Raw genomic sequence first — 20343 nt, forward strand, 5'->3', positions numbered from 1 at the left:
ATTTAGAAAAATTACACAATAATGATTCAGAATGTACTACAATCAATTTGCAAAGGAAGAACGACGCGATGTTAAATTTATATTGATGTGTTTTTAAGAAAAAGCTGCGAGAGAGAATCCACGGTTTTAAAAACATTTCGAACCTCTACAAATATTTGAAGACAACCACTTATCTGAATAAAAAATTACAATCTATGTTCTTGAAACATCTTATTTACGAGATTTTATTGAAACCTGACTAAGCAATTTCTCAAAACAACCAACCTGCCCTTATCACTGTTTACAGCTGAGGTTTTCAATTCTAAATTAACGTTACACATTACACTACAGAGTTTCTGTTAAGACACTACTGAATGGAGTAGAAGTTGCCCAACAGAAAATCCTTTAACTCTCTCTTTAACTCCACTACGTTATGGGTCATGTAACGGGCTCTGGTAGGTTATGGAATACATCTGTACCCATTTATCTGACTACAGTATGTGCTAATGGTAACCGCAGGTAATCTTTCTACAGGCTGTTTTTGGTCTTGCTGTTATAGGTATGCTTATCACTTGTTAAGGCTAAGAACATTAATTAATATACATATTGCGAAGTAGTTACCCAAATACCAAGTTTTCTGAAGAAGAATCTACTGGCTGTTCTAGAACTAACACCAAATGGAATTCTTATAATAGCTTCTGTTTTCTGAAAATACTATCCCCGTAACTTGAACTAACCCACAATATGATTCCTTAACTCATTAGTGAATAGAAATATGCAGGATAAACTAGTTTCTTCATTTTTAAATTCCCGATAGCAGTAATCATGCACACTACAAACACAGCTGAACGAAGGTACTTCAGTAAGTCTAGGCAGTCGATTTTCCATTTATGGTTGTGATCTATCGGTAGTTCGAAAAGCATTCTGTTGTTTGAGAAATCTGTTTTTATAGCTTGTGGAGTTCTGTTAGAAATCCTGAACTGTGTGTTCTTGTCAAAATTCACTGGTAAATCAGTTGCTTCGAACCATCTGTTGATGTTTTCGAATACTACAGTAGCTGCTTTTTCAGTAACGTGCATATTAGTGACCGAATTCCGTACATCAGGCAGGAACAGACACTGTTCTGAACCCGTGCTCGGAGATAAGTTGCGCCTTGATTAGAACAGTTGTCTCCTTACCTACATGAGAGACTTTAAAGTCTCCGTCCATATTTAGGCTTTATCAGTCACTCCAGGTGCTAGGACCGAAATAATGTACACTCTATCCTCTGTGCTAAATGTGTTTTCTCTAATTTTTGATTTAATATAACCTGTTTACTGTTAGCAGATATTAATGGGCACTCAAAATTATTCACAGGCTCCCTAGAAATTTTTATGATTGACGAATCTAAATGTGTGGCATTATGCAAAATATACAATACAATTAGGAGAGGAGGGTTGGGAAGGGCAGAAAAATGTACCTTTAGCTTTAAAGATATGTCAAAGCTTTTACTATATTCTTTGTGCTCCTTTGATAGACGTGAGACTTTTGGCTTAATGGACGTTACGTGGCGTTTGAAGAATGTGTCTACCTTGCTGACCACTGACTGCTTTCTGTGTTTCAGGTGAGTGCCTGTCTAACACCAAACAGTCCTCTCCTCCGGGACCATCTTCAGCCACGCCGACAGCGGAAGGTGAGTGTGTATTTTGAGAAGCTACACTGGTACTATGATCCTTAGGTGGATGAACTTGAGCACCGAACTGCCCAAGAGCGCCGCATCCTCGCTAGGCGGGCAACAATAAATCGTTAGTTTATAGTTGCAAAGTAGTGGGCTCAGAAAATGCAACACCTTTCTCTAATGTCATCTCTACTCACAGTCTGCAAGCCCGTAACACAACTTAGGGTACATTTGTCATCCACACAGGAACGATTCTTTGTTTCGTTTCACAAAATCCAGATTTCTGTATCAGTAGTATCATGTCAATCTGCAGCTATGCGACGAGGCATGACATTTTACAGTATTGGAATGGTGTCTTCACACTTCAAACTTCCGACGCCCAGTTCAGAATTGGAACATGGACCCTTGTCTTCCGTGGACTGCGCTCTTACATCGGCAGAGCTACCCCGTAACGACCCACAGTCAGTCATAACAGTTCCAGTGCTGTCACTGTCAGTCTCCTAGTTTCAAAATTCCACAGAAATTTCGTTAAAAACCTAGCACTCCCGGGGGGAAAGATATCGCCGAAAATGGGTTAGACAGGGGCCAGGACTTATTGACAGAAGGAACACCGAATTTAAACTTTGCAGTACACAAGAATCTGCCCGGTACTTACAGAGCGTGCTTAGGGACTACGTATTAAAAAAATAGAAACAGGTAAATTTTGACGCAGTATCTGACAACTGTTTACGCTATAATGAAAGCTACCATAAACAATTAATGCTGTGCGAGTAGTGCAGGATCTATAACTGGCCGTTGGTATGCCATACATTCCTCTCGAAAATCCTAAGTCGCTGGTAGAAGCAAGAGCTTTCCTGAAAGAGGTTGGAAAGAAGAAATGGCAGTCACTTCTGTAATCATTGCTAGGCAGAGTTAACCCCACTGTGGAAGACAGGTTCTACTACGGGGTCGTCCTATTCTAGGCTGGCTCAACTTGGGAAGTTCTTGGCTGCGTTCATCTACATTAAAAATTCCCGATTTCATAGAACCTATTCTCAGTTCCCTCCCATTATATGGTCACAAATTGTGTTGCCTGGCCCCAAAGTCATTGGAAGGTGCGTCTAACGCAAAGCAGTGGACGATGTAGGAAACAATCACGAATAACAGTAGTGAGCGCAGTGTTTTAAGACACTACGAATTACATTCGAGAGGAGCATGATTAAAATTCCCGTCCGGCTACCCAAACTTTCACTTTTCCGACATTTCCATAAATCATTCGAATCTAATGCCACACTGAAACCTCGTAGCTGATAGGGACTCGAACCTTGGACCTTCGCCTATGGTGGGCAAGTGCTCTACCCACTGAGTTATCCAACCGCGACTCAGTACCAGCACTTCCGTGCGAGGGATCACTTCCTTGACGTTCGTAAGGTAGGAGAAGAGAAAATGGCGGAATTGAAGCTGCGAAGGCCGGTTGTGAATAATGTTAATAACTCAGTAAGTGGAACACTTACCTACGAAAAGCAAAGGTCACTCGTTCGAATCCCGGACCGGCACACGGTTTTAACCTACCTGTAAGTTACAAATCGGCGGACAGTCCGGCGACGAGTGAAGATAAATTTAAGTAAAGTCACCAATAAGGCCACGGCTGATTCTTTCCCACATCCTTCTCCTACTGAGCTCGTGCTTCGTCACTAATGAACTTGGCGGGACGGTACGTTTAATTTTTAATCTGAGTTCCTATCATCTGTAGTATTTTTCTCATTTTGTACTAAGTCTTTGATTCTACTACGCCTTCGCTTTTCTCTGCTAGCTAAAATGTTCTCAATCGTCCTTTCTTACATGTAAAGACGGAGACGAAAAAAAGTCTGTAAGCCTGGTACGAATTGTTATTTGATACAGCAGAATGAGTGACACAATCAAACCACCATCCCTTAAGTTCTTTAGAGGAAAAAGCCACACGGTACCACATCCGCCTTCTCTATCATGGTTTGGGAAACTTGAAGACCTGACATTATTTTAATGAAACCTCTACCACCTAACAAATTCTCTCCTCGTCTCTGGAATGTGATCCTTGATGATTAGATCGAGGGCCTGTCTGCTGAATGCTGCTGTCACTTGGAACGGTATAAATGTACACCGTATATTTGTAGTCGAAGAATGTGATGACCATGGTCTTATGTATAGGTGTCCTATCAGGGAGTGGTTGGCCATGTTGCATCCAGTCGGCTGGTTGGTTGGTTGTTGGGGCTGAAGCGACCGAACTGCGAGATCATCAGTCTTTTCATCCTACACCTATCGAACCACAAATAAACCTCAGAAGAAGGATACAAAAGGCAAATCGTGGGAAGCCCGATTGTAAGCAAGATACAATACGACAGAGATAAAATCAAGGAGAAGTGGGAGGGGAGCGAGAGGGGTCACCTAATCTGTGTTACTCCGTTTCATTCCTTGGTCATTACAATACCTCCTAAGTATCTTCTGTGCAGTGATGACGTTCTGTCACCGTGTTGTCACACTCAACCCACTGTTTCCAATAGCAGCACACATCAACAGATTCTGCTCTTGCTCTGCAGTAAGCGGTCGCGGTATCCAGCTTCCACACACTTTAGACACGGCAAACGTTCCTTTAGAAGAGTGTGGGCACTTTCAATTGATGTCTCCAGTCGTCGTGCAAGCTGCCTTGTACTGAAACAGGTATCACATCGAGTAGTGGCGGCACCACTACTGATAGTTGTTCTGTCAACGCCATGAGATGGGCGCCTCTTCTCCTCCTTGCAAATCGCAACTTTCCCGTCCGTCTTGAAATGCCTTCGGCCAATGGAAAGAGGCTTGACGGGACAAAGCTGTCTTCAATTCGTCATTGGTCGAAGAAGCATTTTCGTTCAGGCGAGCGCAAAATTTTATCGCCTAACGCTGTTGAAGTTCTAGAGGCCCAGAACGCACAACTACTTTCATAGCTGCTTGAAACTCAACTGGCAAGTGAGAGAATGGAAAGAATGCCATTGCTGGTTTGCGAAAAGTGTAGCTCACAGTTTTCTCAGACGGTGACAGCTGTCTCACCCACTTACTGCACACTACTCAGTGACCTAGTGTCAGTTGCCGTACATAGGGCAGTGAACAGAGCATGGCAGAATGACTCAGTACCAGAACTAGAAGCCAGTTCTTATAAGATTACCATAAGGAAAAAAGGAACAATGCTTGTGTGTATTCTCTGCACGTGCCCTAACACCGCCTCCCTCTCCCTCTCCCCCCCCCCCCCCCCAAAAAGCCCTTATCTTCATCTTCTGATCCTTAAGCAAACCAACATGAAATACAGATCCAAAAGGAAAACTGGACTTTGCAGTGGGCCAAGATTCGAAGCTAGACATCTGCCCTTCGCGTAAATCGCTATTTCCAAGTTGTTGGAGCATGCTTCACAGCTCGGCCAAGAATTTCGACTTCAGTTTCCTCCAGCTTTCGAAACCCCCATACAGAGGGTCGCCTACATAGCGGGAGAAAGGATATGACGGAGAACGGCTACACCGTAGTCCACTGTCTGTTTCCAAAAGCAATGTTTCGCTCCAATGCGTAGAGCAGGACACGCTGGAATGAGATTTCCAATAAAATAACTATTGATTACACTTACGAATGAGACGATTCTATCGGAAATAGGAGAGAAGAAAGAGCCACTGAAAGTTACAAGCCAACGAAAAGAAAAACTTGTTGGACACTTAATCAGACATGATATTCTGCTACAAAACATCTTCGAAGGCAAGATTTTAGAGAAGCAAACGAGGGGACGACCGACAACATCCTATTTAAAAAATGGTTCAAATCGCTCTAAGCACTATATGACTTAACATCTGCGGTCATCAGTCCCCTAGACTTTGAACTACTTAAACCTAACTAACCTAAGGACATCACACACATCCATGCCCAAGGCAGGATTCGAACCTGCGACCGTAGCAGCAGCGTGGTTCCAGACTGAAGCGCCTAGAGCCGCTTGGCCACAACAGCCGGCCCTATTTAAAAAATATGATAAGTGACATGTGATGATCTTCGTACACAGATATGAAGGGGGCTGGTGAAGACAGCAAGCTGCGGCTGCACAGACACGGCTTTGGTGAGAAGACCACCACCATCTTTCCCGATGCTTCTCACTTGAGTCCCATGAACCTTAGGTGTGGACTAACAAGGGGAGCGCCACTGACTAACCGTTATTTAGTGACCTCGGCCAAGAAGGTGGGTTCTGATCGGACTCCAAACGGTGACTCACTAGTTGGCACCGCGGAAGGCCGTCGTCGCAAGGATACCGGTTACTCCCTCGACTACCACGCTGGCTTTTAAGAGTACGACGTGTATACAAAAATGGCGGCCGCTCCCTCGGGCCGCCAGTCTAGCCAACGAGCGCTGGAAAATACGTGCTCGCGTCTTCAAAGTTGATTCACTGCTCTGAATTAGACGCTCCGCCTCTCTCTTTTGTGATCTATAGCACGAGGGCGCACTAAGAGTAGTACCACACCCATGTACACGTGATGTAACTTGCAACACCCAACACTGCCCAGAGTAATAAGTTGTGAAACATCGACGGTATGGAAATGGACGACTGTTACAACGGGAACATCGCCCTACATAATAACCACAGAATATAGACTCCTTCCGGAGAAGATACCGGACGCGAAAATGGGGGGAAAAAACGTGCGCTGTTGTGTACTGGTCAATTATACATACCACGTGAATCCGCGGAGAAACAGGAAAATCATGGGGTATTACTGGTAGTACATTATTACGGAACGTAATCAAATACAGAAACATCATAAATACGACGAAAACTTTGCAAGATTCTTAACAATAATAATAACGTATTAAGTTACCAAATTTTAAAACAAATGCAACAAAAAGGGAAAAGCACAATCACAGTGGAAAGCAGAGTCCACTAACCACGTACAGGGGCTGCAAAGGATACGCGTTGCGTTCTGTGATTGTAATGAAATCTTTGAATTATGAAATAAAAATCTTCGAAGAACAAAATACTATGGGCCCATATTAAACAGCCACGCTATCTTCATTTGGCATTACACATAAATATATGTAGACGATTCGCATGATTCCGTGACGGAGGAAGTTGGTGCCAACGTCTCCTTGGTCTTCCAATTTCTGTTTTACCATTCGGCCTGTATAATAAAACTTCTTTTGGTATTGTTCCCTGTTCTGTTCAAGTGTGAGTGCCATTTTCCTCTACTTTCGCTGGTCTACCTCCTGCTTCGAAAGTATTCCGTTTTCTCCTTACATGGTCGTTTCTAAACTGAACAGCCCGGACAACCTTTCAAGGGTCACAGAAATCTAATTTCTAATCCCTTTACTTTATTAAGATGTTTAACAACTGTCACCCGTGAATCTGAGGCGTATAGAAAAATGAGCACAATCACCACATTATAAAAATTAATTCTCGTTTATTTTTGGGTTTTTGCGACATAATGTTATTGTTATTCGGATTTTGCCACATCTTGCTTCATATTTATTCAGTGTTTGATCGATATCGTGATCTGTGTCATACGTTATGTAATAGTCAAGATGCTGAAAATGAGGAAGTTTCTAGATAGGACTTTCGTGACTGTATACTTAAAATTTAAGTGAACAATTCTTTGGGCAACATTTTAATACTTATTGATTACGACGTGTTTCGGAGGCTTCGTTTTGTCATCAGGTGACAATTTACGTTTTTAGCTCTGCATCACTGCTCTCAGCCTAATTAACGATCTCGAACATTCCAAAAATTTAGATCACGATCTCTGTGATAACAAAACCATTTTACGATTTAGAAACTGCATCAAAGATGCTGTAGATATTTTGCGTTTTCTGGCTTACAGAGTTTATTACAAAGTTGTAGATGACAGAGAAACCGACAATCGTAGCCACGGTCGCTAACGCACCCATGTGCGATAATGAAATGCTGGCGGTGGATAAAAATTTTCACTACAGGCAAGGTGAGGACGGATGGTGACGTAACGTTCCTGATCACTAACGTTAACACCAGCGAACTACACTTCTCTCCAATGTCTCATACAGTCAGGGCATGCGACACTCTTGACGGTAATCCGTACGTCGGAAGGGGCCACTGACCTCAGCCGTCTTAGTGCTATTCTCCAGCACCGGATGCATTCTCCCCCTTATCAACTTGAAACACAAACATGACGCTACACTACAACAAACGTCGATTGTAGTCACCCACACTCAACAGATACACTCCAGACACAACTCTCACACCAACGCGTAGAAAGGGGACACTGTGTGCGCAGGAATAAAGAAACTTTCCCATTAGGCGGTTGAACTTCCTCTCGGTACCTCCCAGCCAGTAATGCAACACAGCTCTTTTTCAAGTAAACTAATTGTTTTTGCGTTACTCGATATAACTATATTTTTATATTTGGTCTCGTAAACTGACATACGGCCGGGAGAGCGGTGTGCTGACCACATACCCCTCCATATCACCATCCAGTGATGTCTGTGGGCTTAGGATGAGACGGTGGCCAGTCGGTACCGTTGGGCCTTCATGGCCTGTTCGCGCGGAGTTTAGTTTAGTTCTACATTTTTACATTAAGGAAACACGTGCTTAGTTTATTTTACAAAGCTTTCAAATTCATAATTTCAGAAATACGAGTATGCAGAAGTGTATGAAATAATTTAGATTGGTATACTAAGATGGTATCTGTTCTTTCGGACATGTCCGAAAGAACAGATACTATCGCTGACCATGCAGCTCGTTAGAATGAAATTACAATGAAATGAACACCCTTAGCTGCTTACAGGCGTTCACATACGTCAACGGGGTCAATGGAAAATGTGTGCCCCGACCGGGGCTCGAACCCGGGATCTCCTGCTTACATGGCAGACGCTCTATCCATCTGAGCCACCGAGGACACAGAGGATAGCGCGACTGCAGGGATTTATCTCTGGCACGCCTCCCGCGAAACCCACATTCTCAACGAGATAAATCCCTGCAGTCGAGCTATCCTCTGTGTCCTCGGTGGCTCAGGTGAATAGAGCGTCTGCCATGTAATCAGGAGATCCTGGGTTCGAATCCCGGTCGGGGCACACATTTTCGTCTGTCCCCGATGACGTATGTCAACGCCTGTAAGCAGCTAAGGGTGTTCATTTCATTGTAATTTAGATTGGGATTTCTTTATCTATTTTGAAAATAAAGTATACTGCTGCCTTTACGCGAAGGTAATATGTAATACAATTAAGTCTGCTCAAGTAGGTATGTGGCGGCCTTACCGAATAAGAACTCTACTCATCAAAGCAGGGAATGTGACAAGGTTGCAGAAGTAAAACAAATAAACGTAGTCAAACACAACAAATGATTCGTAGAATGTAGGCCTCCACGGGCGGCTTGTCCTTCAGTTAAAACTTCCGGGCTGAGAGGCCGTGGTCGGTGCATAAAACTGTTTCGTAACGTCCGTAGCGGCACTTGTTTTTCGACATCGAAACCACGAAATAAAATTCAGACAAGAGCGTTGCACCAAAGACATCGCTTCATTGCGCACGCATGAATAGAGAAGCAACAGAGATTCCCAAACACCATAGTAATTTTAGTAGAAAGAAGAAGGTTTGAAATTAGATAAAACAAGATTGTGCAACGAACCCCGCGACTCTTTTTATGGATGCTATAACATGTAGAAAAACCGTACAACAATAACAAGCTGTGGAAAAGTCAGACTGCTGAAACCCACCTCCTCCCCTCCCCCGTCTTACGTCTCTCTCGCCACCCGCACAGATCAGCGTCAGAGTCCGGGAATTTCCATCACTCCCCAGTTCCTGGACGCTGAAGGTTCCCAAGGCGTCCCGGATCCGATCCCCCCGGTATTTGGGTCAGGGGTGGCGCGCCTACCTGCCTGGTGCGCGACCCGTTACCTGCAAGGGTGATTAAGTCGGGTCACCTCGTGGATGCAGCCTCCCAGCGCCAAGGTGCCCTTCGGGACTAGACGCCGACGGCGAATCATTCTGCGTCAGAACGCGATATCAGAAACAAGCGAGTTTTATGGTGGACGTGACTAAAAGTGCGTTTACATCGGCCATATTTTACGACAATATTTGGCCGCAATTGCACCGCCCTCAACACTGCTGCATCGTAGCTGCAATACAGGTCATCTCTGCAGTACGGCCGGGCAATATTGCTCAAGTTGCAGGCTGTTGCCGACGTATTGCCGAAGTTTGCCTGTATTGTTCACCAAGGGTGTAGAATGTTTCGCACGGCAGGGCAATATATATCTCTGTCATTATCCTCTCGCCCGCACCTATGTTTCCTACTTCTCTCAACGACAGCGATGGAGTCACGTGTCCGAGCGAAAATATGGTTCGCAAGTTAGCAACCGAACATACAACCACCTGTTTCATCACTTGTTCGTTGTTGTGTACAGCGATGGAGACTTGGACAAACGGGAGAACTATGAATTTCATAAATCCGATTCATCCACGGTTAAAGCTGTGTGGCGTCGAAAGTAATGAATACAAAGCTCGCAATCTAAAAAATTGACAGTTAGCAAGCTGTTGCCGATGTGCTAGGAATCACGCTTGATGCAGCATACAAGGAATTCCCTAATCTTCGAACCAATACTAAATGCGAGGCAAAAATGTTGCGTCGTAGGGATTGGTAGTGTAAGAACTGATGTGAATGCCGGTGACCAAAGATAAAATAAAAATAAAAATTGTATTCTGATTTCAAACTTAATTTTAATGTAAACTTTATCTCCTTGTTTCAAAGCATTGCATATTTATGGGACCACGAAGGTTACTGATGAATAGTGCACTTTAAAGACGTAGACATACATTAAACTTCTGTATGAATCACCTGTAGCTAAAAACCGAAGGGTAATCCGCAGTCGGGTTGATGTACACTTTAATACTTGTATCGATTTTGGCAATTGTACGAGCAACTATTTGTTCCAGATAGACGAAATCGTATTTCGTCAACCTGGTAACAATCTCGAGAAAGACATGTATTAGCATCAGTTCAGGAGGTACATTTCCTGAAGCATTTCACTTCCTTAATAAAGTACTCATCGTCTTGTTTTTCCTAATTTTATTCCTTGTGTGATGTCACGGCAGTAGAGCCGCACTCACTTATTACTACACAACAAATGAATTCGCAATTGCGCATAAGGACTACCATCAGCTGTAGAATGGAATGACGACAGTGAATTTTGCCGGACAGGTACTCGAACCCAGATTTCCCGCTAATCCGAGCGGTCGCCTTACTGCTTTTTTTTAAAATCTCATTTTGTTCTATGTTGTTCGTTGAATTTGTTCGGGGAGGACGTCCGATGACACCCGTTCAGGTTCTTCGTTGATCCGTTAACTGAGTTTATAATTTCAGAGGGTAGCTAACCTTCTGACCGAACACGCTGAGCTGCCGTGGCGGCCTCGACTATCCGAGCACGACTTACGGCCAGACCCAAACTTCCACATGTCGTCAACAGTGCGTCTACGACCTGTACTCGTACATCCATTACGTATGTTCCCGTCTAGTTTAGACGTTGTGCTTGAAAGTTGCTAGCCCAGTATCAGCATATAAATACGTTATTGCAGTGCCTGTGTTATTTCGATTACGAAGCGAAGTTCCTTCGGACATGCATGCAACTTTGCGTCGTAATCAGAATAACACATGCACTGCAATATTGCACTTTTCACTAGTTCGCGTTCGTCCATTTTGTGTGGCAATCTTGAGGACAAACGCACACTTCTGGTCCGGAAACGCATTGCCGCCTAAATTGCCTGGCAACAGTGACGGGTAATGTTGTAGTACATGTAGCTGTAATGTTGCCCGACAATACTGTCAGGATATATTATCAGCAATATGCAATTTTGCCGGCTCACATACACGTGGCTGAATTCCTGATCGCTGCAAGTTTTTTCTGGGCCTCTGTGTCTCTCTTCCAGAGTGCTTTGTAAAGACTGGTTAATTCCTTCCTGCATAGGAGAGGAAGAAAGGTGTTTACTTCTGTTATTAAGATTAAGGTTCATTCAACTGAAAAACCCCTAATGTGCGCATCTGAACAGATTTAGGAAATAGGGATTTGCGAAGTTGGTATATCATCCATGCTGGTTTGGATATCCTCATCGACCTCTAAACATCGATAGCTGATGTCACTACGTAAATTTTTTCGGCTTTTAAACTGACAATACAGGGGCCATCGAATGAAAAAGACACAGATGGAAAACAGTAAGTAAACTATTTATTATTTCAAAAGTAGTTGCCGTTAACTGTTAAATCATTTAACCCACTGTAAGACAAGACGGAGAGTGCCTTCATAGAAATGCGGTTGCCTTCGGAACCACGATTGTTCCCAGGCGTGCATCTATCCGTCCGAGGCAAATCGTCGGAAACGCGTGTCTGTCTTCAGGCTCCAAAAATATGGAAATCGTGAGGGTAGAGATCGGGACTCTATGGAGAATGTGTAAGGGCTTCCCAGCGAGTAGTCGAAACAACCTTCCCAACATTTGGGCGGGCATTACCCTGCAACAGAATGAAGCCGTTTTGACTACGCAGCAGAAGTTTCGCTGGGTACCCCTCACACATCCTCCATACACTCCTGATCTCTTCTCATGTGATTCCCATATTCTTGGAGCTCTGAACAGAGACATTCGTGACCATATCGATTTGCTTCGGACGAAGAGGTGCACACCTGGGCACATTCATGGTTCCGTATGCAGCCGCAAACATTTGTCAATAAAGGCATTGACCATCTTGTCTGACAGTCGGACAAATGTGTTAACAGTTAAAGACGATTACTTTTTGAAATAATAAACAGTTTACTTACTTTTTCTCCATTTGTCTCGTTTTCCTCTGACTGTCAATTATACATGCCGTATGTGCAGCCGGATCATACAATGAAACTGATTGTACGATCCGACTGCAGATCAGACTATATTCTATCGACGGGAGATAATAATCGGCGTCAAAATATCGAAATAATGATAAATATATTGAATGGCGTAAAAAGCAACATACAAATACACATAATATATGTATTAACCAATAAATACGGCAATAATTGGTTCAAATGGCTCTAAGCACTATGGGACTTAACATCTGAGGTCATCAGTCGCCTAGACTTAGAACTACTTAAACCTAACTTAATCTAAGGACATCACACACATCCATGTCCGAGGCAGGATTCGAACCAGCGACCGTAGCAGCAGCGCGGTTCCGGACTGAAGCGCCTACAATCGCTCGTCCACAGCGGCCGGCACAGCAATAATTGAAACATCTTATTCTACAATGTCTCAACAACAGAATGTAAAATTAGTAGTTTTGAAAGACGTTAGCCCGTAAATCTGTTAATAAAGAGAATTTCCTTCTTTTGAGAACAGTGTTTCAGAGATGGGCAATGTGCCTATATAGCTGAGATAAATTGGTGAAATTTTTGTAGCTTTTGATAGGTAGTCTGCTGACGTGATTCTATATTTCTATTGGTGTGATCTGCAGTCCGAAGACTGGCTGAGCAAGCCTGTTGATATCTGCATAACAGCCTCAACCTACACCCCCTTAAACCACTTTACTATTTTCAAGTCTTTCTCTCCCTATACAGCTTTCCCCCCCCCCCCAACCACCACCACCACCACCACCACCACCACCACTACCCTCCAGTACTAAACCCTTGATGCCTCATGATGTGTCCGTCAACCAATCCCCTCTTTTAGTCAACCTGTGCCATCAATACCTTTTTCCCCCAATGTTATCGATCAACCTCATCATCTGTTATTCGATTTTTCCATCTAATCTTCAGCATTCTTCTGTACCATCAAATTTCAAAAGATGCTATTCTCTTCTTGTCTGAACTGTTTATTGTAAATACTTCACTTCCATACAAGGCTACACTCCAGATTCTCTCCAAATAGTCTGTACTCGTTGGCTGCCAGTTTTTTATTCAACATAGTCTGCTATTTATTGGAATCACTAGACTGTATGTAAAGTACTTTTCTACGCAAATCTCACGAATAGCCATTTCTACAGGTCGTAGAATGTTACAACCATATGTTCGGTATTGGTGGAGCACTACCATAGCAATTAGCGATATTATTAACCATTGGATGCAGCTCCAAAAATCATTGAGTCATATAGAATTTGAGTCTTCTTGAATTAGTTTGAGGCCCGATTCTTTCCTGATCTCATTACTTGCTACTAGCCTTTGAACCACATTACAACTCTTTTCACAACAGTTATCAATACAGGACATTTATCAGTCTTTTAAATAGATTTTTTTCTATCAAATTGGCTCTGTCGGTAAAACAAATTATATTTCTTCTTCCAAATGCTGTTGCTATTCCTTCAACCACTGTAATGATGACGTTATGACAGAATATTCATTTAAACGACGATAACATTAATGATAGTCGTAATACGTAGCTCGGCTTTTTGTAAACATCGAAGGTCGATTTTTTGGTTTAACATCTTCAAGTGTCGATGTTAAAACATCGGTGTTTAAACTCTCAACGCCCATATTTTGTAAATATCGATGATGATCGAACATCCTTAACCGAAAGGCGATACAGAACATCCAACTAAATATTGGACGTCATAAGAATGTTTTTAAGTGTGCTGGAATGAGATGATGTATGTTTACACCGACTGAACACATATGAAACCGTGCGCATTCATTTTGCAGCTTTGAAGTACGTAATATAGTTCATACGTTTTCGAAATATGATGTCATATATAAAGCACGAATAGAGCTATCCACTCTTTCACTGGCTCGCCTCTTAACCTTAGTGCACCAGTAAATTTGTCAACGAGCGTCAGGTGAGATTAGACGATGAAAATCGCAGCACTGCAGATTACAGTACCACCGAGGTATGACTCAGCCGAGGGAGGAACAAGATTTCAGGCAACTGAGTCAGCGTGTTGCGTGATGGAAGGGCCTGGAACCGGACTCTGCCTACGCGATTTGTTTCATAAGCCACACTGCAGTCTTCCAGACACACCCAGCACTGCGACACTTACTCTACGTATTAGTATGCCAATGGGTACTCTTCTGAATGATTAAAGTATTCGCTTTACAAAAAAAGGACAAAGGCATAATATCAACAACTTTCGACCTTTTTCTATGTCCTTGGTGTTTGCAAAAGTTACTGGAAAGGCTGTCCACATAAACTTATTTGATCATTTCGGTTCCCATAATTTGCAGTCAAACTCATATTTTGGTTTTAGAAGTGGTTTAACAACTAAAATGCTACATTTTCCTTTCTTTGTGAGGCATAGGACGGATTAAACAGAAAAGATAAGGCGTCTTCTTACACTGAACTAAGGTGTTATTTGTATTGATCGTAAAATATTACTGCACAAGTTGGACCATTAAACAACATGAGTAGCTCAAAATCGGTTCCTCTTATACTTCAAGAATAGACAGCTAAAGGCCATTCTCCACAGTAATGAGAACGGCTGTGAGTGGCGTTTGATGTGGGCAGGGATAAACAGGGAAGGGGGGGGGGGGTGCCTCAGTGGTCAATATTGAGACAACCGCTGTTTGTTGTATGTATAGATATGCCGTCTGATATGACCGGTGGTTCTAAAATGTTTCTGTCTGCTGGTAGTGAAGAATATTGAGTGCAATTAACGCAGTGGATCAAACAGTGCAGCTCCAGAGCGAAGTTTTGCTCTCTAGAAAATAAATTGATGCTAAATCACAGTAAGACTCGTTTCTAACCAAATTAGGATAAATCTGCCATTATGATTACACAGAATGATTAGCGAGCCTGCGCAAACCTATACGTTTTGTCATGAAAAGATCATGTTGAAAATATTGCTGAAAAACTGGATGCTGCTATATGTACCATTAGAACAGTATCCGCACTAAGTGATAACCCAACGTGAATATTAGTCTACTTTGCTTATTTTCATTCGCTTATGACCCACGCCATTATATTCTGGGGTAACTCTTCCGATTCGCAGGGGGTTTGTTTTGGTTCAGAAACGCACAGTTCGAGCAACATGTGATTTAAGTTCGCGCACCTCTTGTCGACTCCTGTTCAGTAGTCTGGGAATCCTGACACTGACCTGTTAATGTCGATTTGTTGTTAACAATATGAGCTTATTCCTAGCAATTAGCAGTTTTCACATCGTTAACTAACATTAGGCACAAATTCAATCTGCATTTGGATGGCACCTCTTTGACTCTTGAGTGAAAAGCGTACAGTATTCTGCTGCATCCATTTTCCATGAACTGCCATAAGACCTGAAAAAAATCTTAGCAGTAAACTTCGCACTTTCAAGTTTAAATTGAACAATTTTCTCATGGCTCACTCCTTCTATACTGTCGAGGATTTATTGGAAAAAAATTAAGCAAATTATGTGTTATATTGTTGATTATGCTAATATATACTCAGCAGCGTATTGTCCGCATAGAATTCGTACGAACTTTAATTTGTTATTACCTTTTCTGGATGTTAATTTCATGTGTTGACTCCTACCATGAGCATGGAGGTTAGGCGCTCAGTTTGGTTCTATGGAAATAGTTGTGTAAACACATTAATTAACTAATGTCTCCTCTATGTATTAGTGGGATTCAAACACCTGCCGAACTAACTGTTGTAAGTTGTGATAAATCACTTATGGTCGATGCGAGCAAGGGCCCTCTGATCTACGACATCCTTGTCACGTCCGAGATGGTGTTCTGTCTCTAATAAATTCACCATCAACGTTTCCCATAATGTTACGACAAACAGCTGATCTGTGTACATAGTGTCCGAGGAGGAATGATCAACATTCAGGGATATGACATGAATGTTCATTTGAAGCAAAAAAAAAAACCATATCGACACATGCCCTTTTCCAAATGGTTTACAAGATAGAGCACATTTAATGTACATTGTTATTTGTGGAACCTATGGCTTCGAATCATACTTAACAGAAGACAGAAAGTTGTGCTGAACAATTTAAACCAGCTCTGATAAGGACAGAAGATGAGGTAATGAATTAAAATTTGAGCCAAAGCTCGGGCTTGTACCCGGGTCTTCTGCTAACTAGGCAGATGTATTATTCACTATCCTGGCATTGTGGCTAACACAGCTAGACAGATACGCTAGTCCAATGCCCTCCCTAACACAAACTTCAATTCACACATCAGCATGGAAAGGCATTGGACAAGAGTAATCCATGTAGTTGTGTTAGCCACAGTGCCAGGGTGGTGTACTGCCTAAAGCATCTGCCTAATAAGCAGGAGACCCAGGTTCAAGCCCCAGCCTTGACATAAATTTTAATTCATTACTTCAGCCTCTATCCTTATCGAAGATACAGTTGAGACTGAGTATGTCTCCAAGAAAATATGATGCAATCAGATCAATAGTTCAAACAATGTTGTACAGATAAAACATTTTAGTGACGGGAGAAATTACAAAGTAGTCCCACTGGGTTCAATTTTGGGTCCGCTCCTGTTGCTATGTCAGTATGGCACCCCGCGCAAAGAGGTTGAAAGAAACTAGGTAGGCTGGGCTAGAACAAAACATCAAAGCGGTTAGACGGATACAACATATTCATGAGTTTCAGTAACCCAAAAATAAATTTACATTAAATGTTTTCTATCTCGGAAACGAATCGGAATAGGGCATATATATGAGGGAAATCCCAAAAGTAAGGTCCCCTGTTTTTTTTTTTTAATAAGTACATAGAGCTGTTTATTTCTACAATGGTTTACATCAGTTTACAGCTCGAACATTTCGCTATTTTTCGACATAATCACCATTTCTGTCGATGCATTTTTGTAGACGCTGTGGCAGTTTTTGTATGCCCATGCCATACCAGCTCGCTGCCATGCTGTTCACAAAGTTACGAACCTCTTTCTTTCACCTCGTTGTCGGAGCTGAATCGCTTTCCGGCCAAATGTTCTTTTAACCTGGGGAACAGGTGATAGTCACTCGGCGCCAAGTCAGGACTATAGGGTGGGTGGGTGATTATGTTCCTGTACGCCCTTGCTTAACACTCCTCTTCTCCGGTTCTGAATTGCCCGTTTGAGATTTTTCAGAGTCTCAAAGTATCTGTCAGCGTTAATTGTGGTCCCAGCGATTCAGCTCCGACGACGAGGTGAAAGACGAGGTTCATAACTTTCTGAAAAGCATGGCGGCGAGCTGGTATGACATGGGTACACAAAAACTGCGACGGCGTCTACAAAAATGCATCGACAGAAATGGTGATTATGTCGAAAAATAGCTAAATGTTCAAGCTGTGAACTGATGTAGATCATTGTAGAAATAAACAGGTCTACGTACTTATAAAAAAATAGGAGACCTTACTTTTGGGATTACCCTCGTACATACGAGATTTTTGCGTCAAACGAGCATTCCTGCCGTATTACTGAATACTGACCGTTCCCCCTGGGACACCGTGTATACGAAGTACTGAGGCAGGCAGGTGGCGGGCACGGCGAAGCACCGCGGTCGCGCCACCTGGCGAGGCCTTGACCCAGACAGCGAGCAGCAGCCGTCCCGTTACGGCCGCCGCGCCGGCACGCATACCGCGCCGCGGCACAGCGTGTGTAGCCGTGTGGCCAGCCAGCCAGCCGCGCCTACACCCTGCTAGCCGGCCGGCCCGTTAAGCCGTTACTGTGCGGCTCAGGCGCTGTCGCCGGAAATCGTTGTCTCACCGCCACATTCATCGGCTGAGCGCAGTCGGAGTTCTTCCACGTACCAGACCTACTCGACGGCTCCTACCGTTGACCCTCGCTTCAGTTACCAGTGTCAAAGCACTGTGAGGGCCGATTGTATGGAAAGCACAGGACCTTAGATTAACACAGAAAATGACCTCAGATCAAGCTTAACTCGGAAATCTGCGTTGTTTAAACATTAATCCCAGATTGTTGGATGTGAGGTCCGCCAGTTATGCAAAACACCGTTTTTCACAGTACCCAAACATGTTTCGGCACCACTGCACCATCGTCAGTGGGTTTTGGTTTTTATTTATTCTGTAATGTGAACATTTCTGTTAAATGATTATAAAATTATGTGTATCTTTAATTCAAACAATAGATCGTTTCTTTTTGTAAATACCTTGACTTTTGGTGTGCATGAATTTTCTGGATCACTTGCGTGTTAATTACCACAGGTAGTTTGTCATCTGCAACCAAACGATGTTGATGAGGAAACATGTTTGGGTATTGAGAAAAAGGGTGTTTTGCATAACTGGAGGATCTCACAGCCAACAATTTTAACTGCAAACGCGACCAATACAAGGAGCTGAAAATCAAAATGATGGATTAATCCCAAATTATATGGCCGTCAACTAGGCTCAACTTTCACCAGCGAAAATTCGCGGATCAAAATCAGGTTCAAATGTAACCGACAGTTTACAAAACAACGTTTCTGCTTTGCACATTGAGTCCCATAGTGCTCAGAGCCATTTTGCTTTGCACAGATACAATTTGAAATAACAAAGATGCTATTGTTAACACGTAAATATGTAACTACGCCACTACAACACAGCTGAAGCTCGAAATATATATATATATATATATATAAGACCTCTAAGGTTGGGTTAAGGGAATTATCAGGTACAGGGTGACAGTTATCGAACTATATGGAAAAAAAACGTAAATTAGTTACAAACTACAGCTTGCACATAATTCCTTCAACATGTAAACGCCACTACAGATATTCGTATTTAGGTTATGACATGTTCGATAGGCCTGCCATCATGGCGATGATGTAGCGCAGACGAATAGCGAAATTCTGCATGACCCGCTGATGTCTCGGGACGTCGATGCTGTCGACGACCTCCTCAATGGCTGTTTTCAGGTCAGCAGTGGTTTTCGGGTTATTGCTGTACACTTTGCCTTTCATATAGACCAACAAAAGGAGTCGCATGTATTCAGAACAGCAGAATATGGCGGCCAATCGAGGCCTAGGCCAGTGGCCTCTGGTTACCCCATAGCCAGAATGCGGTCCCAAAAGTGCTCCTCCAGGACATCAAACACCCTCCTGCTTCGATGGTGTCGAGCTCCTTCTTGCATGATCTACATCTTGTCGAAATCACGGCCACTTTGGATAATGGGGATGAAATCGTCTTCCAAAGCCTTCACGTACCGTTCGGTAGTCACCATGCCATCAAGGAATATCCACACCGATTAATGCGTGACTGGACATTGCACACTACACAGTCACTCGCTGAGGGTAAAGAGATTTCTCCATCGCGAAATGCAGATTCTCAGTCCCCCAAATGAAAGAGGATTTCGTCGCTAAACGAAACCATACAGCGCATACAAATTCCCATCACGCCCCGCGGCCAACCGTGCAGTTTCAACGTCCTAACGCAACTGTTCAGACGTTACGATGATTTTATTTCATGTTGTCCATTAATTGTCATCCTGTATGTACATAATGCGTGCAGATAATAACTTATTTCATAACAATTCTTGTGGACTTATCACAATTTATGCGATTAATCTAGAGGCATTTTATACACACTCATCGGGCATCTAATGGGGTGGTAATGAATCGAAGAGGGGACAAAAAAATTATGGCACAATGTCACTAAAAAAAAGGCGATCTTTTGAGAGGACAGAGTCTGAAGCAGAAGGAATCTTCGCTTTGGTAATGATGGGAAGAATGGGGGTAAATATTGCAGAGGAACACCAAACACTGGCTAAACAAACCAGGTTCAAATGCACGTAGCTTGCTGTAGTTAGAGACTAAAACGCTTGCGCAGGATGAACTAGCTAGGGAAATTGCATCAAACCAGTCTTCGGAGTAAAGACAAC

At 42.9% G+C, this 20343-nt stretch overlaps 2 protein-coding genes and 1 non-coding gene across 3 annotated transcripts in view; 1 reads left to right on the top strand and 2 right to left on the bottom strand.

Annotated features, from left to right (window-relative positions):
* The window catches only part of LOC124775293 (rab3 GTPase-activating protein catalytic subunit), a gene marked incomplete at its 3' end in the record, with an annotated part of 470052 nt that overhangs the window by 265405 nt on the left and 184304 nt on the right, over positions 1-20343 (bottom strand). The window lies entirely within an intron of this gene.
* Positions 1-20343, top strand: part of LOC124776707 (TLR4 interactor with leucine rich repeats) — a 312067-nt gene that overhangs the window by 195384 nt on the left and 96340 nt on the right. The window lies entirely within an intron of this gene.
* Trnat-ugu lies at positions 8444-8517 on the bottom strand. The gene has a single exon. It is a non-coding gene; the product is annotated as a tRNA-Thr (tRNA).

This window comes from Schistocerca piceifrons, chromosome 2, assembly GCF_021461385.2.
Source record: "Schistocerca piceifrons isolate TAMUIC-IGC-003096 chromosome 2, iqSchPice1.1, whole genome shotgun sequence".
Lineage (NCBI taxonomy): Eukaryota > Metazoa > Arthropoda > Insecta > Orthoptera > Acrididae > Schistocerca > Schistocerca piceifrons.